Source organism: Babylonia areolata, chromosome 2, assembly GCF_041734735.1.
Source record: "Babylonia areolata isolate BAREFJ2019XMU chromosome 2, ASM4173473v1, whole genome shotgun sequence".
In the NCBI taxonomy this organism is placed as follows: Eukaryota; Metazoa; Mollusca; class Gastropoda; order Neogastropoda; family Buccinidae; genus Babylonia; species Babylonia areolata.
Window position 1 is genome coordinate 6,951,762 of NC_134877.1, and position 24,842 is coordinate 6,976,603.

Consider the following 24,842-nt stretch of genomic DNA (forward strand, 5'->3'; position numbering starts at 1 on the left):
ATATAAAATTCTGAGAACATTAAGACGATGGCTTCAATTTATATTGGAAAATGTTTGACACTCAGATATCTGCATCACCTGTTGACACACATAACTGAAGTGTGGGGATAATACGACAATACTAGGGTGGTTTAAAAAAAAGCAAATACCAAGATTACATACTTTTGCAACAACAACAAATCCGTGCGTACTCCTGCATTTAGTCTTGGTGGCGGTTTTGGCCTTTCAACTGTGATTTCATGTCTTAAAGTTAAATTTGTCTTAATTTTCTTTTCATATGATGATTGATGTCTGCATAGCTGTAAGGGAAGTGTGTATAGGTTATCTGTCTGTCTTCATTTCATTTGTGTCTTAAATGTTATAATTATCTTACTGAATATTTTCCTTTTATATCACTGATATGTTTCACTTTATCTTAAAATGTTTTTTTTTTTCTTACCTGAATGTTTTCTTTTTACATGATAGTTCATATGTACGTTGTGATCAAGGAAGGGTGTGCCAGCTGCTCATTCGTTTTTCGGTTTTATATGTTGATGAGCATTTGTCTTTTGAAATGTTATAATTATCTTACTGAATATTCTCCTTTTTATAATGACTAAAACGTACACATACGCGCACGCGCATGTGCGCGCACACACTCTCACACACGCAGGCACACACACACGCGAGCGCGCACGAGCACACGCAAATAACGATGCATGCATTCGCACGGACACACACACAACACACACAGAGTTGTTTCACTCTAAATCATAATGTAATGGTATCTTACCCACATGTTTTTCTTTTTACATAATAATTGATGTGTGCATGGTGATCAGTGAAGGGTGTGTCAGCTGTTTGTTTTTTCTCTTTGATGTTTGCTGACGGGCATTTTATTTTAAGTGAGCCTAAAGAGAATTTTCTGTTTTGGTTGAAGCAGACAATAAAGTATTTTGAATTGAATTGAATGAATCGAATTAATCTAATAAACTAATTATGAGGAAACCCGAAGAAGAAATGCGCGCGCGTGTGTGTGTGTGTGTGTGTGTGTGTGACGACATGACATCGGAGAAAGTGCAAACAAACAGGTCCTCTGTCACAATGACATGGCATTTCATAGATGTCTGTACAATATACACACTGGCATGAACCACACATGTAGCCAGCACACCCGGTTGCATCCACACACACACACACACACACACACACACACACACACACACACACACACGCACACACACACACACACGCACACACACACACACACACACACACACACACACACACACACACACGCACGCACACACACACACACACACACACACACACACACACACACACACACACGCCTTCACGAAAACAGCAGTACACAGCTACATATTGACATTTCCTTGCCATCAATTATTGACCTTCCGCTTCACGCCCTGCCCCCACCCCCTCCTTTTTCCATCGCGTCCTACACCCCTCCCCCCACATTCCCCAACACCTCATTCCCCAGTGATCGTTTGACACCTTGCTCAAATACTAATGATGTGATGTGTGTGTGTGTGTGTGTGTGTGTGTGTGTGTGTGTGTGTGTGTGTGTGTGTGTGTGTGTGTGCTTGCATGCGTATCTGTGTGTTGTGCAACATAATAATTATGCTCGTTGCTGTTTATGGTGTGCACAGTACCGAACACACAGTCACATTTACATAGACTGTATTCACATGCACCTCAGCTTGATACATATGATAACGACGTCGACGACGATGATGATAATTATGATAACTTTTATCACTACTCGTCTTCATTATCATTATCATCATGTAACGCCATGTTTAAAGATAGGGACGACTGTACTATTATATACAATTAAGTTGATAATGTTTAGTGACAACATAATAGGGAAGGGTAAATTACATGCGCGAGCGTGGAGGTACGAACGAAACGGAGAGATAGAGAGAGATAGGAGGTAGAGAGAGAGAGAGAGAGAGAGAGAGAGAGAGAGAGAGAGAGAGGGAGAGAGATGGATTCAAGATTCAAAAACTTTTTTTTACTCAAGGATACAGATTTTAGGCATCGCCCAGTCTTCCAATCTGTCCTTGTGACAACAATAACAATAACAACATTAACGATAACGACACAACAATAATAATTTTGTTAGCACTGCTACATCTGCTGCTACTACAACGAAGAATGATCACCATCATCATCACTGACATCGTAAAAAGTAAGAAAACGAACGCATTCACACATTCATATCCACACACAAACTCTCTCCACCCAACACACACACACACACACACACACACACACACACACACACACACACACACACACACACACACACACACACTTAAGCACATACAGAGACATGACCGAAGTGAGAAACATATAGCGGACATAAAGAAAACAGAGAAACACAACTTTAACATTGTACAAATACAAAAGTGATTAATTTGCTGATGCAGATGTTACAGGTAATAACATCCAATTTACAGGCGAACAAGTAAAAACATTAAAGCACAAAGGTAGAAGTAAAATAAATTTACTGCATGTGGGTATAGATACAAACTTCACGAAAAAAAAGCATAATTTTTGTCTTTTTTACTGGTTAAAAAAAGCTTTGTGGGCCTATTGTTGGGAGAGAGGGAGAGAGAGATAGAGAGAAAGAGAGAGGGAGAGAGAGAGATGGAGAGAGGGAGAGAGAGAGAGGGAGGGAGAAAGGGAGGGAGAATGAGGGAGAGGGGGGAGAGAGAGGGGGAGGGAGAGAGAAAGGTAGAGAGAGACAGAAAGAGAGAGGGGGAGAGAGAGAGGGAGAGAGAGATAGAGAGAGATGGAGAGATAGAGAGAGAGGGAGAGAAAAAGGGGACGAGAGAGAGAGAAAGAGAGAGAGAGGGAGAGGGGGAGAGAGAGGGAGGGGGGAGAGAGAGGGAGAGAGAGAAAGGTAGAGACAGAGAGAGAGAGGGGAGAGAGAGAGAGGGAGAAAGAGATAGAGAGAGAGGGGAGAGAGGGAGAGAGAGGGAGAGAGAGATGGAGGGAGAGAGAGAGAGAGAGAGAGAGAGAGAGAGAGAGAGAGAGAGAAAGGTACAGAGAGAGGGAGAGAGAGAGAGAGGGAGAGAGAGAGAGAGAGAGAGAGAGAGAGGGAGAGAGAGAGAGAGAGAGTCACAACAGATCTGAGGACAGACCAATGACATGCTGATCGCAGTCACGGAATGGTTCATGCTACGTGATGCTTCGTGAAACTGTTTCAAAAAGAAGGCATTGGGATGACCACAAAAAAAATCGAAAAAAAGGAAAGACAGAACAACAAAAGGAATAAAAAGAAAGAAAGAAGAAATAAATAAAGGCAAACAGGCAGGAAGCAATAGAAAAAAGGAAGAAAAGAAGGAAGGAAGAAATATGGGAGAAAGAAATGAAGAAAGGAGAAAAGAAAGGTGAAAAGAAAGGAAGAAAGAAATGAAGAAAGAAAAAATAGAAAGAAAAAGAAAAGACAGGTGAGAAGAAGAAGAAGAAGAAGGTGTCCTAGGAAAGAAGACAAAATAAGCCACACCATTTTCTGTCCTGGACAACATCGGAATGACACAGGGGTGTCACTGACAGGGATGGGCCCCCCCGCTTCCCCCCAACCATCATCTCCCCGCACTTCCCGCATGGTCCAGGTCTGCAGTGTGTTGTGTAAACTGTGAAAAAAGGAGGAATTTACAGTTTATTTCATCCGTGTTAAAACGGCAAGTCACATACACTACCAACACTACTAACAGGTCTAACGTAGTCAGTTACACTTGGCTTCAATAACGCTCCCTCAAACCACAGTTTTTAAACTTTGCAAAGTCATACAAAATCGTTTTGAAACGCGAAACTAAACGTTATTTAAAACCATGAAAACACATGTCGCACACATGCTGATTCAGTCAGATTTTGACAGACAGACAGACAGAGAGAGAGAGAGAGAGAGAGAGAGAGAGAGAGAGAGAGAGAGAGAGAGAGAGAGATGTTTATCTACTTTATCTATTTATCTATCAATTTGTTTCACACCCATACATGCATTTTATTCCACATCCATCCGAGCAAAGCTTCTTCTTGTTGTTGTCTTTTAGCGAAAACGCATCCATATTCAACTTACGTTACTACAAAGGTTTCACGTCACCACAAAGGTTTTAATACTCTACGTAATTCGTGCACGTTTTTTTTTTTACTATCTTTCACATTCATTCGTGAAAAGGTTTTTATGTTGCACATGCATTGGTGCAGAATACATGGTGGGTAACTTACTGATATAAAAATGCATTTTTAGATCAGTGTGGGTAACCCCTCTCTGGGCCCTGCCTTGCCCGCAGCAAAGAAGTGCAACGATGTGTTGCTGACACGGGCAGTCCACACTGATTCCTCTGGGAGCCTCTCCTTCAGTGCCGGGTCCCCCAGGAAAATGTACAGTATGAAAGGTCGGTGAGGCCTCCACTTCTCACGTTTTATCGCAGCTGGCCATCGGTCGTGTGCAGGCACGCATGTGAGAGAGAGAGAGAGAGGAGAGAGAGAGTACGTGTGGGGAGGTAGGGGGGAGGGGGGAATGTTTGTAAACCGAGGTCAGTTCAAAAGTCAGTTATCACTTCCGAACAAAAGCAAAGAGGAGTTGCGGGGAGACCTGCATGGCTGCCAGGGTGCCGCACAGTGCCTCCTGTCCACACTCCCTGTCGGCACGGGGAGAACACAATGCCTCCTGTCCACACTCCCTGTCGGCACGGGGAGAACACTGCCTCCTGTCCACACTCCCTGTCGGCACGGGGAGAACACTGCCTCCTGTCCACACTCCCTGTCGGCACGGGGAGAACACAGTGCCTCCTGTCCACACTCCCTGTCGGCACGGGGAGAACACAGTACCTCCTGTCCACACTCCCTGTCGGCACGGGGAGAACACAATGCCTCCTGTCCACACTCCCTGTCGGCACGGGGAGAACACTGCCTCCTGTCCACACTCCCTGTTGGCATGGGGAGAACACAGTGCCTCCTGTCCACACTCCCTGTCGGCACGGGGAGAACACAGTGCCTCCTGTCCACACTCCCTGTCGGCACGGGGAGAACACTGCCTCCTGTCCACACTCCCTGTCGGCACGGGGAGAACACTGCCTCCTGTCCACACTCCCTGTCGGCACGGGGAGAACACAGTGCCTCCTGTCCACACTCCCTGTCGGCACGGGGAGAACACAGTGCCTCCTGTCCACACTCCCTGTTGGCATGGGGAGAACACAGTGCCTCCTGTCCACACTCCCTGTCGGCACGGGAAGAACACACTGCCTCCTGTCCACACTCCCTGTCGGCACATGGGGAGAACACAGTGCCTCCTGTCCACACTCCCTGTCGGCACGGGGAGAACACTGCCTCCTGTCCACACTCCCTGTCGGCACGGGGAGAACACTGTGCCTCCTGTCCACACTCCCTGTCGGTACGGGGAGAACACAGTGCCTCCTGTCCACACTCCCTGTCGGCACGGGGAGAACACAGTGCCTCCTGTCCACACTCCCTGTCGGCACGGGGAGAACACAATGCCTCCTGTCCACACTCCCTGTCGGCACATGGGGAACCGTGAAGCCACTCCTTCCTGTCCCCCACCAGGGCCGGTCTGACAGGACGGGACACATGGGTGTGGGTGGGTAATGGACAGCAGGAGAGAGCGTGGCACTGGAGTGGTCCGCACTTCCTCCAGCATCTGTGCCTTCCGTCAGCCTAGTTGCACCTTGCCGTCAGAAGACACTATGGCACAGTCAGCCCTATGTTCCTCCAGGTCAATGTTCCCCTAGGTCTATGCTCCCCCAAAAAATTATTTCAACCAGGTCTGCGTTCCCTCAGGTCTATATCCCCCCACGTCCATGTTCCCCCAGCATGTCATAATCGACATTTAACCAAAACGTGAAGATGAGAAACACGTGACAAAACCAAAACGACATCATCGAAACCAACCCTACCTCGACATGCCATCAACAGGATAATAATATTGTTTTCCAGTTGCTTCCTTCAAGCAATGCATAATCATGAAAAAGAAGTTTATCATTTCCAAAAAAAAGTCTTTAAAGAGTTAGGAGACAAGTTTGTGTGACTGACATCACGTAAGTCCCAGTACTCAACAATACAATATCTTCAACCCTTGAGGTTCCTCACAAGGCACACACCACGTCATTTCTTCACACTTCACTGAAGAATGGGTGAGAAAGGTGTGACCCAAGTACAAAAAGCAATCTCCTCTGTTATGTTTTCAAGTGGCACTTGGGATTAGTTTCCTAATATGTTTTTCGTGATACAAGCAGTGTAACAGAAACATAACACAAAGCGTATTTTAGTTGCCTTTGGCAAAACACAGACTCATCAAACCAGGTGAAAGAAGTGCACCACATATTTTGTGACATCACCAAAAGAAGTGCACCACATATTTTGTGACGTCACCAAAAGAAGTCCACCACATATTTTGTGACATCACCAAAAGAAGTCGCATTTCCTGTCTTGTCCTTCGATAATTCATGCCCTTCTGGAATTCTTGCGATTGATTTCTGGTGAACGTTTAAAAAAAAAGTGTATTTTCAGGTCCTTTGACTTTTAACTCTTTCCATACGAACGGCGAAAGAGACGACGTTAACAGCGTTTCACCCCAATTACCATCATCAAAATATTACAAGCGGAAGGCTCTTATACTGAAGACGTGAATGTTGACAAAGAATACCACAATTCTGTCGACGGAAGCTAAAGGTTGGGTCATTGAGACACCCACTGGACATCCGAGGGGTCTGTGTAGAGGAGAAGAGAGAACTGGCCGTACTGAGTGAGTTAAGTAAACACACCAAGTTTGCGTTCAGGAGGTTGAATACGGACGTCCAACCCAAACCTGGCCTCCTTACTGCCCAGTCTGGACGTGTTGCGGTGTCGGCGGGAATGGCGTCACACATCCTGCGCGGGTCGTTGTAGACCGGCAAGTTGGCTGCGAAAATAGCGTCTACTATACAGCTGAGCTTGTGCGTGAAGCAGTAACTGAAGCCTAAGAGCGCTATCTGAAGCAGTATCTGAAGCTGAGCGCTTGGCTACACATATACGCTACAACACAGCTACTTAAAAAAAAAAAAAGCAAAGGAAGCAGATAGACGCCTGACATATGCATAAACCGAACGTGCTGGTAAGACCCTGAGAGCTCAACAGAAAGTAACAGAATAGCAAGAAACATACAATGATCAATGTGAAATAAGAATAAGAGGCAAAGCCTTCAAGACTCACTTGTGCTTCGCGCTTTATCCAGTCAAGGAATCATGAAGAGAAGAAAAAAAAATAGAGATTTTCAAAATTGTTGAAAAGTGCTCTGTATTGAATATGGTATATAAAATAAGTTTGGAAGAGGGAAAAAAAAGAAAAAAAAAGAAGGAAAAAAGGCATGCGAGCGGGATCGAACCATGCATGTTCAGTACCGATGCAAGCAGACTAATTCCCACTGCTGCTGCGCATCTGACGTCATTTGACTAAATCTGATATTTAAAGCAATGTTGACGTTTACTTCTTCGTGCGATAAATAGATGTGATTGTAGTGGATGTAATACTGCCATTTAAATCATATTTTTAGTTTGTTTTATTATATCTCGGTAATGTTCAACTTTAGAATACTAAACTCAGGGGGGCTGTTTAGACGAAAAACAAAGGGTGTCTTAGGCTCACCTCGATGCGCTAAGTTGAATGGAACCCTCAGCTAAGTGTACGACCACTACTTTCCCATGAAACTGCGACAATTTTATACACAGTAAGCTCAGCCGATCACAGCCAGAGCAACCACCTGCAAGCCATTTTGACTGCTGATCACGCGGGTGGTCGCGTCATCAATCTCTGTGTGTTTTCATTGCAGTCAAAATGGCGTGCAGGTGGGGAAGGAGTACTCAGCTTACTGTGTATTTGTCGCAGTTTCATGGGAAAGGAGTGGTCCTAGAGCTTAGCTGAGGATTCCATTCAACTCAGCGCATCGAGGTGAGCCTAATACACCCTTTGTTTTTCGTCTAAACAGCCCCCCTGAGTTTAGTATTCTAAAGTTGAACATTACCTGTATCTCGATTAATCTTTTATTTCAGCGGTAATGGAGACGTTGCCATTGCTTCGAGCACATCGCCATACTGCACGAACCGGTCAACGGGCTGAAAAAAAACCCCGATCAATTCAAATATTCTTTTATGTTCATTCCAGTTAATTCAGTGTCCACTTTAGAATATTCATATGCAGTAAACACGTCGCTGGTTTGGTTAGTATCACTGTATGTGTTCTGTCCATAATTTGTATTTCTTTCCTTTTGATTGTGCTCAACAACAAAAAAGCCATGTCGTCTTCAAACGCAACCTGCCTTCTAGTAACTCAGTGGAAAGAGGTTTTTAGAATTTTCGGATTTCGGAACGAATCTCAACGAAATAAATCGTTAATGATTCGGAAATACGGCTTAATTCGGGAGACTTACAACCTGTTATTGGTATGACTATGAAGACTTATTTTCATACTGTGTTTAAACCAAACAAACACACACACACACACACACAACACACACACACACACACACACACACACACACACACACACACTGGGTTATAACATAGACTCACTTTGTTTGCACGAGTGAGTCAAAAAAAAGTTTGTGAGAGAGCGAGAGGGAGAAGTGATTACAAAACTATACTTGCCTTTTTCAGGTTACACAAGATCAGTGACTTTGCAAATGATGGAATAAACCCTACTGCTTTGTGTCTTTCCATGCTGGTGCCATGGTGAGAAAGAAAGAAAGAGCTAAAGAAAGAATGAGTGGGGGAGATATATATCTAAAGGGAGACATAAGCCAGGGATGGGGGGAGAGAAAGAAGAGAGATGGAGTGGGAGCATGGAAACAGAAGAGAAACATATCGGTGATTTCCTTGTTTTTCCCGTGCAGCACAGTCTGTGGGCATTGAGCGACGAGTTGCAGTTCAGTTCAGTTCAGTTCAGTTCAGTAACTCAAGGCGGCGTCACTGTGTTAAGACAGATACATAATTATACGCTAAACCACATCTGCAAAGCAGATGCCTGACCAGCAGCGTACGCCACCGCGCTTTGTCAGGCCTTGAAAACAAAAGTTCACAATGGATACATAATCAAATTTATGGATAGATAAATGCACAAATGGATAGATAAATAAACAAATACAAGGATAGATAAATCAATGAATAGATAAATAAATGAATAAATAAATAAACAGATAACATTTAAAACAGATAAGCAGATAGATAATGAAATAAATTAAAAATTTGTAATTGTAACGAGGCCATACTGCCGGCCTTGTTTCCTGTCCACTTTCTAAAGAAGCTCCGTATAACTGACAGTAAAGCTGTGAAACTGGCTTTAGGAAATAAGACTTTTTGAAATAAGATTTTTGATTCACTGAATTCAAATGAGAGGAACTAATATTGAAATGTGTTGGATTCCCTTACACTGTGGACTTATAAACGATAATACCCTAATGTATACATTAATACTACAACAAAATGTCTTTAATCACTGATATGTGTGACGGGACATTAAACAAAATTCCTCCTCCTGTCCACTGTGCACAGTCTGCTTGTGACGTCATAGCCACTTGGATGGAAGTGAATGACAATCGCTCTAGTGCTGGTCGTGCTCTCTCTCTCTCTCTCTCTCTCTCTCTCTGTCTGTCTGTCTGTCTGTCTGTCAAAATCTGACTGAATCAGCATGAGTGTGTGCGACATGTGTTTTCATGGTTTTAAATAACGTTTAGTTTCGCGTTTCAAAACGATTTTGTATGACTTTGCAAAGTTTAAAAACTGTGGTTTGAGGGAGCGTTATTAAAGCCAAGTGTAACTGACTACGTTAGACCTGTTAGTAGTGCTGGTAGTGTATGTGACTTGCCGTTTTAACACGGATGAAATAAACTGTAAATTCCTCCTTTTTTCACAGTTTACACAACACACTGCAGACCTGGACCATGCGGGAAGTGCGGGGGGATGATGGTTGGGGGGGGGGGGGGGGGGGGCATCCCTGTCAGTGACACCCCTGTGTCATTCCGATGTTGTCCAGGACAGAAAATGGTGTGGCTTATTTTGTCTTCTTTCCTAGGACACCTTCTTCTTCTCACCTGTCTTTTCTTTTTCTTTCTATATTTTCTTTCTTCATTTCTTTCTTCCTTTCTTTTCACCTTTCTTTTCTCCTTTCTTCATTTCTTTCTCCCATATTTCTTCCTTCCTTCTTTTCTTCCTTTTTTCTATTGCTTCCTGCCTGTTTGCCTTTATTTATTTCTTCTTTCTTTCTTTTTATTCCTTTTTTGTTCTGTCTTTCCTTTTTTTTCGATTTTTTTTTTTTTTGTCATCCCAATGCCTTCTTTTTGAAACAGTTTCACGAAGCATCACGTAGCATGAACCATTCCGTGACTGCGATCAGCATGTCATTGGTCTGTCCTCAGATCTGTTGTGACTCTCTCTCTCTCTCTCTCTCTCTCTCTCTCTCTCTCTCTCTCTCTCTCTCTGTACCTTCCTCATGCATGGAAAGGAAAATAACGGTATCAAATCATGCTCGCAAACAAAAATGGTTTGACAAAGAATGCCGAGAAAGTAAAGCAATTACAAAACGTTCACTCAGACAATATAGAAATAGTGGTTTAAATGAAGAGGTTGATGACTACCTCTTAAAGCGACAAGAATATAAACACTTGTTAAAATCAAAATCCGCTATGTATAAAAGTCATATGAAAATAAGATTATTGATAGTATCGATGACCAAAAAACATTTTGGGCTACCATTAAGTCAATATTATCGAGGAAAAATATTAATGGAAACATCTCAAAGGAAGAATGGATAAAGTACTTTGCTGCAGTATTTGATGCCGTAAACATTATGGACCAAAAGAAAGAAATTATCCATGATGGACGTGATCATAATGACGAATTCAATCTGCAGTTGAACGGAGATATTCAGATTGATGAAGTCTTTGATGCTATCTACCATTTAAAACATAATAAAGCTGGTGGCCCTGATACTTTAATTCCTGAGGTATTTATCTACTCTGCAAGTACTGTAGCACCATTTCTGGTAAGTTTATTTAGTCAAGTCTTTAGCACTGGGCAATACCCAGAGTCTTGGTCAGAAGCAATTGTTCAACCAGTTTACAAGAAAGGTAAAACATATGACCCAAATAACTATCGTGGGATTTCCCTTTTAAATGTATGTAGTAAGCTGTACAGTTATATATTTAATAAGCGTCTAGTCACATGGATTGAAGAGAATGAAAATATAGAAGAGCAAGCGGGTTTTAGGAAGGATCACTCAACAATAGATCACATTTTTACACTCTTTGCAGTCATTCAGAAATACTTAGCACAAAATAAGAAACTTTATGTTGCCTTCATCGACTTCAAGAAAGCATTCGACTTTGTATCACACAGTAAATTTTGGCCTATACTTTTGAAACATGGCTTAAGTGGGAGAATATTCTACGCAATTCAAAGCATGTCCCAAACCGTAAAATTCCGAGTCAGAAGTGGGGACGGGTCGGGACTGTCAGATTTTCTTTTTTTGACAAAAAGGACTCAAACAAGGGGAAATAACTAGCCCATTACTCTTCTCCTTATTTATTAACGAGCTAGCCACTGACATTGTTAGTAATGGAAAACATGGAGCTCAGCTTTACCCAGATTTTTACGCATTGTTTACATTGCTATTTGCTGACGACGTAGCTTTGATATCATTCACTCCAGTTGGATTACAGCATCAGCTGACTTTGCTAGCTAAGAATACAGATTCCTTTAATCTCACAGTAAATTTGGAGAAATCGAATATTGTTATTTTTAGGAAGGGTGGATACATTGCTAGTCGAGAAAGATGGTTTTACAAAGGTATGGAGATAAAAATTGTTAATGCTTACAATTACCTAGGAATTTTGCTCAGCACTCGGCTTTCATTCTCTTTCTCTCTTAACAAACATATAACCAAAGCAAAAGCTGGAATTCTTGAGATATTTAGAACCATGTCGACACTTGGTGATGTAACTCCATCGCTTGTCTTTAAATTATTAGATACACAAATTAAACCCATGCTTTTATACGGGTCAGAGGTTTGGGGCTTGCTGAACGACTCGCACATCGAAAAGGCACATTTATTTGCATTAAAAAAACTTGTTAATGTATCTCCAAAAACGCCAAACGACATGGTATATGGTGAAACGGGCAGGAAACCACTATGGATAGATGCAAAAGTAAATGCAATTCAATATTGGTTACATCTTACCAGAATGGAAAATAGTAGACTTCCTAGGTAATCATACAACATGCTTCTTAATATTAATGAAAATGGCAAAGAATGCTGGGTTACAGATGTCCAGAGACATTTAACAATTATGGTTTTGGGTTTGTTTGGCTTAATCAAGGGGTACAAGAGATTAACTGGTTTTTACGTGAATAAAAAGAACGTGTATCTGACTGTTGGTTACAAGGGTGGAATGAAAGAATCAAGGAACGTGAAAGATATTCTGTGTACAGATTGTTCAAAACTGAATTATCTTTAGAACCTTACTTCGAAAGTATCAAAAATATAAAACTTCGAGACACATTCATTCGATTCAGGCTTGGCATATCTGACATAAAAACACATAAATTACGCTTTTCTTCTGACTATGGGGTAGATTTATCGTGTCCTTTGTGTAAATGCCGATTGGCATTCTGTCAATGTGCACAGCAACCGATGATTTTAAGACAGAAATATTTTACAAAAGAAAACGTGAAGAAACTTAAAATACATCCCATAGCGTTTTTGTGTGATGTTCAACATTCAAACAGCTTAGCAAAATGTATTTACCATAGCTTAAGAAGGGAGATCTCACATACAAAGGTTTCATCTCGAAAACCAAATCTTAGCATGCAAAAACGCCATTCGATTTATGTTGCCACTATTTAATTGATTCGTTGATGGAAATGTATGTTAATCGATTGTGAAGATAGTTACGTTGACAAATGGTATTTGAATATTCTCTCTCTCTCTCTCTCTCTCTCTCTCTCTCTCTCTCTGTGACTACGAAATCGGGTCGATGGCCTCGGGTTACTTAAATGTGAATCTCATCAGTAGTCCACGAAGATTGTGCGTATACATACCGTTAGGTATTGTTTTATATTCCTTATGTAAAGCAGAAGAATGTTGTGAAAAGCGTAAAAGTGTAGGAGGGAGGGACCGTGTAAGGGGTGGGGGAGGGGGGGAGCGTGTTTTCCACTCAGTGATATGAGCATGTTGCTTAAGTCATTAAACCATTTGAATCTCTCTCTCTCTCTCTCTCTCTCTCTCTCTCTCTCTCTCTCTCTCAAATCCATTAATGTATAGGGATGTGTTTGTGTGAAGGTAGAAACACTGCACAAATGTATACATACGAAACTGACTTTTGAAAAAAACTGACATTCATATTAAAAATTAAAAAAAATCGTTTGAAATTCTTTCATTTCAAGATATTTTCAAGTGTGTTTTTCAAATGATTATTTTCATGAATCAATCTGAAAAAAAGTTCGTGCTATTTTTCTCATTCAAATATCTTTAATTATACCAATTTCTTTAGCTTTAGTTGCAAGGAAGTATGAGAGCGTGCCCGACAGATCCATATACGCTACACCACATCTGCTGACAACAAGGTGCAGATGCCGGACTTTCGCATAACCCAACACGATGATCAGACCTTGAAAGTTAAAAAAAAAGAAAAGAAAAAGAAAGAAATGAATTATAGTGCAGGGAAAGAAAGATAGGTAGGAGGCAAAAGATTGAAATAAAAATATGGAAGGCAATGGGCCACGGTCAGTGAACCCGTGCACACCCACACACGCGAACACACCAACACAAGCGTGTACACGCACACACACACACACACACACACACACACACACACACACACACACACACACACACACACACACACACTTTTCTAAAAACCACAGAAACAAAAATAGCTGGACGTTTAAACACAATTTCTTGAAATTGTATTCAAGCAATTAAAATCATTCAAAATGTGTGGAGCGTCACTGAACTTTTTCTTCTTAAAAAGTTTTTGTATATATCTATTTTGGTTTACTTCAGTTCACCAAACTCCATCCTTTAACTTTATCAAAACGTGTATTCGGGCATCATTACCACTGAGGTAGAAATGTGACTGATCTGAGTTTGGTTTCTCAGGTAAAAGGGAGAAAAAGTCAGAACGTTCGTCACTTCCGCTTCTCCTGTTGATTCTTGATGGAATATTTTGCGCCTGAGCTAAAATACCCCATCTCTTGACAACAGAATGACAGAATGCTTTACTTAATCCAGCTGATGAACTTTGCCCCCATCCGATTTGAACACCGATGACCACTGTCCCCCATTCCCGATGAACACTGTCCCCCATTCCCGATGAACACTGTCCTCCATTCCCGATGAACATTGTCCACATTCGCGATGAACATTGTCCTCCATTCCCCGATGAACACTGTCCCCCATTTCCCGATGAACATTGTCCCCATTCCCGGTGAACACTGTCCCCAATCCGCAATGAACATTGTCCCCATTCCCCGATGAACATTGTCCTCATTCCCGATGAACATTGTCCACATTCGCGATGAACATTGTCCCCATTCCCCGATGAACACTGTCCCCATTCCCCGATGAACACTGTCCCCATTCCCCGATGAACACTGTCCCCATTCCTCGATGAACACTGTCCACATTCCGCGATGAACACTGTCCACATTCCAGACCCACTCCCGTGTCGTCATCAGTATACACAACTCCTGTGTCGTTATCAGTCTGCCCCACTCCCGTGTCGTCATCAGTATACACCACTCCTGTGTCGTCATCAGTATACACCACTCCTGTGTCGTCATCAGTGTGCCCCACTCCCGTGTCGTCATCAGTATACACCACTCCTGTGTCGTCATCAGTATACACCACTCCTGTGTCGTCATCAGTCTGCCCTACTCCTGTGTCGTCATCAGTATACACCACTCCCGTGTCGTCATCAGTATACACCACTCCTGTGTCGTCATCAGTATACACCACTCCCGTGTCGTCATCAGTGTGCCCCACTCCCGTGTCGTCATCAATATACACCACTCCTGTGTCGTCATCAGTGAACCCCACTCCTGTGCCATCAGTGTACCCAACTCCTGTGCCATCAGTATACCCAACTCCTGTGTCATCAGTGTACCCAACTCCTGTGTCATCAGTGTACCCAACTCCTGTGTCATCAGTACACCCTACTCTTGTGCCATCAGTGAACCCCACTCCTGTGTCATCAGTGCACCCTACTCTTGTGCCATCAGTGTACCCAACTCCTGTGTCATCATCAGGATGCCCCACTCCTGTGTCATCATCAGGATACCCCACTCCTGTGTCATCATCAGGATACCCCACTCCTGTGTCATCATCAGGATACCCCACTCCTGTGTCATCATCAGTATACCCTACTCTTGTGCCATCAGTGTACCCAACTCCTGTGTCATCAGTGTACCCCACTCCTGTGTCATCATCAGGATACCCCACTCCTGTGTCATCAGTACACCCTACTCTTGTGTCATCAGTATACCCCACTCTTGTGTCATCAGTACACCCTACTCTTGTGTCATCAGTATACCCCACTCTTGTGTCATCAGTATACCCCACTCTTGTGTCATCAGTACACCCTACTCTTGTGTCATCAGTATACCCCACTCCTGTGTCATCAGTATACCCCACTCCTGTGTCATCAGTATACCCCACTCCTGTGTCATCATCAGGATACCCCACTCCTGTGTCATCAGTATACCCAACTCCTGTGTCATCATCAGGATACCCCACTCCTGTGTCATCATCAGGATACCCCACTCCCGTGTCATCATCAGGATACCCCACTCCCGTGTCATCATCAGGATACCCCACTCCTGTGTCATCATCAGGATACCCCACTCCTGTGTCATCAGTACACCCCACTCCTGTGTCATCAGTGTACCCCATTCCTGTGTCATCATCAGGATACCCCACTCCTGTGTCATCATCAGGATACCCCACTCCTGTGTCATCATCAGGATACCCCACTCCTGTGTCATCAGTGTACCCCACTCCTGTGTCATCAGTGTTCCCCACTTCTGTGTCATCATCAGTGTTGTTTCAGTGGTGTCCCTTGTCAGGAGGTCCCAACACCTCATGATCAATGTGTCTGACACCAGATGGCCCCCCCACCCCCACCCCCACCCTCAGAGGATGCAGCTCCAGATCCGCCTCAGCCCACCCGGCCCAACCTCCACACACACCCCGCTGACGTCAGGGGAAGGCGCCCCCTTTGACGCCCACGTCCCAGCCAGCCCAGCTTGTCAAGAAGTACACTTCTCATCGACTGCCCCAACACCCACACTTGACTGCCAGTCAGTGTTCAACCCGGGCTGTGTGGTCCCAGACGCTGACACTGACGCCGCCGCAAGCGTTGTTTTCTGACATGTAATATCGCCTCTCCCTTCCCTCCTTCACAGCTCCGCAACAAGCCTGGGTGAGGGAATGATTGACTGTTTGTGAAAGGAGAGGGTGTGGTGAGGAGGGGAGGAGGTGGTGGTGCAGGAGAAGGGGGTTGGGGAAAGGGGGGGGGGGGGGGGGGGGCTGGGGGCGGGAGGAAGGATGGGCACGAGGGGTTCTCCACAACCCATCCCATGATAAAAGCCACGCCAGACTTCCCTGCCGCTCGCTGTGCTCACGCTGTTGCTGCCAGTGGCTCGCTCTGTGAGCAACGTCAGGGAACGAGGCGGGACTGACGAGAGGCACGATAAAAAACGAAAGTCGCCGACCCGACGATTTACACTTGAAGACTAGGGCTGGACTGCGTTAAAAACACAAAGGACGGGTATAGAGATCGACGCGGACAGGACGCCAGAGACTTGAACAAATACTATTGGGACTTCACCACTCAGGTTCGCCCTTTTTTTCTTTTTCTTTCTAATTTGTTGAAGAGTGGGGTTTTTTTATCTTATTTTTTTAATGTCTGTGTTCTTCATGATGTTCAGGAAAAGTGTTTAGAAGTTTGGAGAGTGGTTTTCTCTATTTTCATCTGTACCACAGAAATTTGTTACTTGGCGCTCGTGCGCGTGTAAAACAGTTTTCCTTTTTCCGATAAATAACTCCACAAAAAAGATTTCGTTCTTTTTTAAAATATTTTTTTTGTGCACCTTTTTGGTTTAAACATCCACCTGTTTGAAATCTCAACACCAGTTTGCCTTAACTGTGCAGAAATCGTTTGAGAAATTTGCTGAAAGCTTACTGGCTGATGTTTTTGGTCTGTGCCGTCTGTTGCATATTTTGTTTTGTTTTGTTCATGTGCGTTTCTTGAGATCAGTGCTCTCTCTCAGACGTGTGCGTGTGACTCGACTCGACTTAAAATGTCATGGAACCGTTAAGGTGTGTGTGTGTGTGTGTGTGTGTGTGTGATCATCATCATCATTGTTATCAGTATTGCTTTTTACCATACACTTGTCTTTATGCTTTTTACCCTCTTATCATTTCCCCCGCCTCTCCTTGACTCAAAGTTTTGGTCATCAAAGTCAGTGTGCAACGAACGTTTGCCGGCTGATGTCATCTTTCAAATGGACATACAATATAGCGCCGACACAATTTTAACAAATCGTCTAAAACATGTTGCTGTCTTAGGGTGAAAGGAATTGAATTCATTGTTCATTTGTGCGCGCACGCGCATGTAGTGTGTGTGTGTGTGTGTGTGTGTGTGTGAGAGAGAGAGAGAGAGAGAGAGAGAGAGAGAGAGAGAGTATCACGTTTCTTAATCATAGCCTTCGAACATCCAGCCTTCATCAGTCGTATGTCTTTGTTTATTTATTTGTTTATTTATTGAAGCGGATTTGATGAGGGCAGAGAGGGATACAGAAGGTCCTAATTTTGCTTGGCGTCTCTCTCGGATGTTCTCTCTCTCTTTTTATAGAGTTTTTTTCATGACATCATCATCTTTCTGCCCACAAGCCTGGTTTTTGCCCTCGTCTTCCTGTTCCTTGTTTGTGTCTGTCTTTGTAGCCCTCTGTCTCTCGCGGCCCCCGTGTGCACCTCGGAAGAATTCCTACAATATGCAGCATTTTGCTTTGGCATTTACGAAGTAGAAATAAATGCTTATCACTGACCGGAAATTTCACACACACACACACACACACACACACACACACAACAACAACAACAACAACAACAAAAAAAAAACCAAAAAACAAAAACAAAAAACACACACACCCCGCCCCCCTATCCCCACACACATATGCGCCCGCGCAGGCACACATACACGCCATTCCGATGAACAGACCGGGTTTTCGATCAGGACTGTCAAGTAGGAGTCCTTTATTACAGTTTTATAGAAATATAAGATTTATAGTTGGCCTCCTAGAACTTATCATTTAACATTTTCACATTTTGTGTGTGAGTGTTTTGGTTTTTTGGGGTTTTTTTTTGTTGTTGTTTTTTTTTGGTTTTGTTAAACAGCGTTGACTCAAGATCAGTTTTGCATTCTTTGAAATCAACAGTCAGACTTCTTTAGTGACAGCTGAGATAGACTGTTCCGTTTTTTTCTGACTCCAAAATGTTGACCTGCTTTTTACCTTGTTCCTTCACGTGGAATCGAAAAGAACAGGAAGATGAGCAGCTGAGAAGAGGTGTACTGAACCAGTGACTCCATAAAAGTCACAAACCATTCTTTAAAAAAAACAAAAACAACAAGAACAAAAAACCAAACCCTATGACGTATTGGATAAGCACGGGAACGGCTGGTGAAGTATGCTGTTCTTTAACAGCAGTACTTTTCAGAACTTTACCACAATACATTTTTGACACCGTTACGTTCTTTGTTATAAATCATTATTAATATGTTACTTGAAAATAGTATTGAAGTACAAAAAAAAGCAAAAAAAAGCAAAAAACAAAACAAAACAAAAACAAAATAAAACAAACAAAAAAACAACAAAAAACAAACCAACAAAAAACCCAAAAAAACCAAAAACAACCAACCAACCAAACAACCAACAACAACAAAAACAACAAAAACAAAAACAACCCCAAAAACAAACAACAAAAAAACATACGATTTATTGTGATTTTGCCGTGACAACTTTCTGTTCTGCATAATAGCTTGACTAATTTTGGATTTACTGGGCAGTTATTTTCTGTATCTTGGATATTATTAATTTCAAGATAAATTTTCTATTAATTTTCTGAGCTGAAATGAACTGGACTTTAAACTTGTAAAGTATGGGTAACACAATTGAAATGACACGTTTCAATCGAGGAATGCGCACGAAATGTATACTGAAACCTTTATTCTAATGATTGCAAACATTTTGTGCGCTTTACTTCAGCCTTATATTGCTAGTTTCGGGCAGTTTTCGTTATCCTCTAGTGAATCACAAAAAGGCTAGAAATATGAAGCCTGGATGAACAGAGATGGGTTTGTGGTTGATCAGTATTCTTGGATCCCTTTGCCTGCTATTGTCTGCTATTGATGTTCAAAGGTTCACAACCGTATTCATTATTTGATTTTCTGGAAGAATTGATGAGAGCGAAGTGCAGCTGGCTACTCCGCTTCCATCCGGCCCCCTCTCTCATCTTTGCCCTCCTCCCCTCATACAATCCTTATCTTGGAAGTAGAAACAACATAACATTGCTGTGTTTTAAACACTTCAATACACATATCATTTCCAGTTGGATAAATAATGATGTATTGTGCATTGTACTGAAAAAAAGGAGAAAAAACCTCTTTGGTCGTTCACTCTTCTGGCGGTATTGACACGATTGTCCCCTGAGTTTCCCCGTCGTCAACACGAGCACCACGAAGCCTTCCTTTCAGTTAACATCAGAAGACAGCACCACGGTGTGTGTACATCGTTTTCTTTACAAACAGACTCGGTATGTATGGGTTGATCTGTCAGAAAAAAGTGGTGAAAAAAGGTGGAGCACGGTATGCCTTTTGGGAATGGAGAAACACTTCATGCAGCGTTTTGACGCGTCCCAATATTTCATCTCGCACATCGCGGTTTGATATTCACCTACATTCAAACCTTTTCCCCTTCATACAGTCCCTTTTATCATGCATGAAATAAAACATAATATCGCTGTGGGTTTTAAATATATGGTCAGAATCGACGGAATGGTTAGCGTTTTGCTTCCAGTCATCTCACAGGCCTCACACTTTGAGCGTGACCAAGTCTTTAGAACTCACTTTCACACATAATGTGATCCACAGAACTTGTTTGCGCCCGCACCCCTTAGTCGCTTGATGTATATGTCAAACACACACACACACACACACACGGAATTTTGCAGTTTAGATCGTTTCAGAGTACAACAACAGAAAAACCACGGATATTTCCTGTTATGGTTATATAATTCTATATATGTATGGCACGTTTGATCACATAATCTTTATACGTTTATGTTCATGAGCACGAAACGCCATATTCATATTGTTATCATCATTATTACAAAACGTAACTACGTTGTGGTCCAGTATCAGCACCAGATTATTAACATCTGATGTGCTTTACGTTTGAAGTTACGGAGTTATCAAATTTCTAATATGCAACACATTTGAAGTAACGAATATACAAGCTCCTTGATGTGGTTGATAGTTGGTTGCGAAGGCACCATAGATTCCATGGGCGGGGGATACTCCTGTATCATATGGATTTCCGTATTAGCGTTTTGACGATTATTTCTTTAGTTAGTTTTTGCCCTAGTCCCCGGCAACAAAGTTTTCAGTGTGTCAAAACTCTGTTTTAACACTCTCCGGACGAGGGGAAAAACAGTTCTCAAAGTTTCATTTTCTTACTCTGTATTTTGTATTTTTTGTAATTTGTTTTCCCAAACTCTTACAAATGGGCCGTCGGTGGGGAAAAGCAAGGGAGAAAACTTGTCGTCCCGAGTGAGTTAATGGTACTGTGAATCCCTGGTGTGATTTATATTTGAACGTAAGAAGGAACTATAGATCCTTGGAGTTACTTACAGTTGAAGGTAAGAAAGAACTACAGACCCCTGGTATGGTTTAAGATGAAGGAAGAAAGGGACAAGATATCTGTTATGGTTTACAACGGAAATTAGGATTCCTGAAGTGGCTTACTATTGAAAATATGAGACTTCTATATTATATGCCTGGTGTGGTTCACAGTTGAGGGTCGGAAGCTACCACAGATTCCTATGTGGTTGACTATGGAAGGTAAGAAGGTTCTATAGATATCTGATGTAGTTGACTGTTAGTATCAGTATCAGTATCAGTAGCTCAAGGAGGCGTCACTGCGTTCGGTCAAATCCATATACGCTACACCACATCTGCCAAGCAGATGCCTGACCAGCAGCGTAACCCAACGCGCTTAGAAAAAGATAGGAAGATACAAAAGATCGCCAGTGTGGTTGACTATTGGAGATAGGAAGGTACTATAGAATCCTGATGTGGTCAAGAAAGGTTGGTAGGTAGGTACTATAGATCCCTGATGTGGTCAACAATTCAAGGTAGGTAGGTACTATAGATCCCTGATGTGGTCAACAATTAAAGGTACGTAGGTACTACAGATCCCTGATGTGGTCAACAATTAAAGGTAGGTAGGTACTACAGATCCCTGATGTGGTCAACAATTAAAGGTAGGTAGGTACTACAGATCCCTGATGTGGTCAACAATTAAAGGTAGGTAGGTACTACAGATCCCATTTATGGTAAACAATTAAAAGGATCTATGGTAAACAATTAAAGGTAGGAAGGTGCGGTAGATACCTGTGGTTGACAGGTGAAGGTAGGAAAGTCCTGCTGGTGGGTTGCCGTGGCGACCTGTACATACACCTTGTGTGCCCTGTGGCAGCCAGGTCGTCGTGACACTTTCTCTTTCATGTGAGCCGGGGAGGACAAAGTCATCGCTTCTTCTTCTTCGTCGTTGTCGTCTTCTGACCCCAATCTCGGTCTTCTTCTTTGTCTTGTTCTAATTGTTATTGTTCTTCTTCTTCTTTTTACCTCTATTTTCTTCTTCTTCGTCTTCTTCTTCTTCAGTGTTCATCTTGTTCTAATTGTTATTGTTCTTCTTCTTCTTTTTACCTCTATTTTCTTCTTCTTCGTCTTCTTCTTCTTCAGTGTTCATCTTGTTCTAATTGTTATTGTTGTTCTTCTTTTCACCTCTGTTTTCTTCTTCTTCTTCTTCTTCTTCTTCAGCGTTTACCTTGTTCTAATTGTTATTCTTTTTTTTCTTCTTCTTCTTCTTCAGCGTTTACCTTGTTCTAATTGTTATTCTTGTTTTTCTTCTTCTTCTTCTTCAGCGTTTACCTTGTTCTAATTGTTCTTCTTCTTCTTCTTTTTACCTCTTTCTTCTTCTCCTTCAGCGTTCATCTTGTTCTAATTGTAATTGTTCTTCTTCCTCTTTCTACCTTTATCTTCTTCTTCTTCAGCGTGGATTGAGGCAATAGCAGCTTTGGAATAGCAATGTGCCTCTTGATCCACTACATGCTACCGGCATTGGACAGAGTGGTGTGACGGAGCCCTGGTTTGGGCTGTACGTCCAGCATTGTAACCACTTGGTGCCCGCGTTCCTCTGTGCCAACCCTGAAACAACAAGTGTCCCTCTGTACTATCCCCGAAACAACAAGTGTCCCTCTGTACTATCCCCGAAACAACAAGTGTCCCTCTGTTCTAACACTGAAACAACAAATGTCCCTCTGTGCTAACCCTGAAATAACAAGTGTCCCTGTGTTCTAACCCTGAAAGAACAAATGTCCCTCAGTGCTAACCCCGAAACAACAAGTATCCATCTGTTCTAACCCTGAAACAACAAATGTCCCTGTGTTCTAACCCTGAAACAACAAGTGTCCCTCTGTGCTAACCCTGAAATATCAAGTGTCCCTCAGTGCTAACCCTGAAATAACAAGTGTCTCTCTGTTCTAACCCTGAAACAACAAGTGTCCCTGTGTTCTAACCCTGAAACAACAAATGTCCCTCTGTGGTAACCCTGAAATCACAAGTGTCCCTCTGTTCTAACCCTGAAACAACAAATGTCCCTCTATTCTAACCCTGAAACAACAAATGTCCCTCTATTCTAACCATGAAACAACAAATGTCCCTGTGTTCTAACCCTGAAACAACAAATGTCCCTGTGTTCTAACCCTGAAACAACAAATGTCCCTCTATTCTAACCCTGAAACAACAAATGTCCCTGTGTTCTAACCCTGAAACAACAAATGTCCCTGTGTTCTAACCCTGAAACAACAAATGTCCCTCTGTTCTAACCCTGAAACAACAAATGTCCCTCTGTTCTAACCCTGAAACAAGTGTCCCTGTGTTCTTACCATGAAGCAACAAATATCCCTCTGTACTAACCCTCAAACAACAAGTGTGCCTCAGTGCTAACCCCGAAACAACAAGTGTCTCTCTGTTCTAACCCTCAAACAACAAGTGTCCCTCTGTTCTAACCCTGAAACAACAAGTGTCCCTCAGTGCTAACCCTGAAACAACAAGTGTCCCTCTGTTCTAACCCTGAAATAACAAGTGTCCCTCTATTCTAACCATGAAACAACAAATGTCCCTGTGTTCTAACCCTGAAACAACAAATGTCCCTCTGTTCTAACCCTGAAACAAGTGTCCCTGTGTTCTTACCATGAAGCAACAAATATCCCTCTGTTCTAACCCTGAAACAACAAATGTCCCTCTGTTCTAACCCTGAAACAACAAATGTCCCTCTGTTCTAACCCTGAAACAACAAATGTCCCTCTGTTCTAACCCTGAAACAACTGTCCCTGTGTTCTTACCATGAAGCAACAAATATCCCTCTGTGCTAATCCTCAAACAACAAGTGTGCCTCAGTGCTAACCCCGAAACAACAAGTGTCTCTCTGTTCTAACCCTCAAACAACAAGTGTCCCTCTGTTCTAACCCTGAAACAACAAGTGTCCCTCAGTGCTAACCCTGATATAACAAGTGTCTCTCTGTTCTAACCCTGAAACAACAAGTGTCCCTCTGTGCTAACCCTGAAACAACAAGTGTCCCTCTGTTCTAACCCTGAAACAACAAGTGTCCCTCAGTGCTAACCCCGAAACAACAAGTGTCCCTCTGTGGTAAACCTGAAACAACAAATGTCCTTCTGTGCTAACCCCGAAACAGCAAGTATCCATCTGTTCTAACCCTGAAACAACAAATGTCCCTCTGTTCTAACCCTGAAACAACAAATGTCCCTGTGTTCTTACCATGAAGCAACAGATATCCCTCTGTGCTAACCCTGAAACAACAAGTGTCCCTCAGTGCTAACCCTGAAACAACAAGTGTCCCTCAGTGCTAACCCTGAAACAACAAGTGTCCCTCAGTGCTAACCCTGAAACAACAAGTGTCCCTCTGTTCTAACCCTGAAACAACAAGTGTCCGTGTGTTCTAACCCTGAAACATGGCTGAAGGAGACACCAGAAAGAAAAGAATTATAGCACATCTACAGATTCCTTTACTTCAGAAACCACCGGTCATGCAAGATCTTTTTGAAAGGCGGTTTCACGTCCAGCTTGACGGCCAATGATTTTGCCATTGTTGAACTTTATGATTTGAGAGAAAAGAAAAACAGAACGAAAATATGGTTCAAGTCTCTCCTTTTGTCACTGTCACTCGTCTGTCTTTCCCGCCTCCTCTGGTTATTCACCCCCCCCCCCATCCCCACCCCTCTTCTTTCTTAACGCACACATGTATATGGGTACCTACATACACAGTACAAAGATCCATTCTGCTTATAGACAAGTACAGTTTTGGATGTCAAATATGAAAGAAAACGAAAGATAAAAAGAACCTTCTTTGGATTCCAAAAGTCAAATGGTTTTTTTCACATACTGAAGTGGTCCATCAGATGAATGCGTTTCTAGATTTAAAAAAAT

At 42.6% G+C, this 24,842-nt stretch overlaps 1 protein-coding gene across 5 annotated transcripts in view; it reads left to right on the top strand.

The window, feature by feature from the left end:
• Window positions 1-16,663: 16,663 nt before the first annotated feature.
• Window positions 16,664-24,842, top strand: part of LOC143297121 (uncharacterized) — a 145,972-nt gene continuing 137,793 nt past the window's right edge. For 2 of the 5 annotated variants that reach the window (XM_076609297.1, XM_076609311.1), the window contains exon 1: window positions 16,664-16,889. The gene's annotated coding sequence lies outside the window, so the exon portion shown is untranslated. The remainder of the gene's footprint in view (window positions 16,890-24,842) is intronic. The other 3 variants (XM_076609319.1, XM_076609327.1, XM_076609304.1) reach the window with 2 other exon arrangements.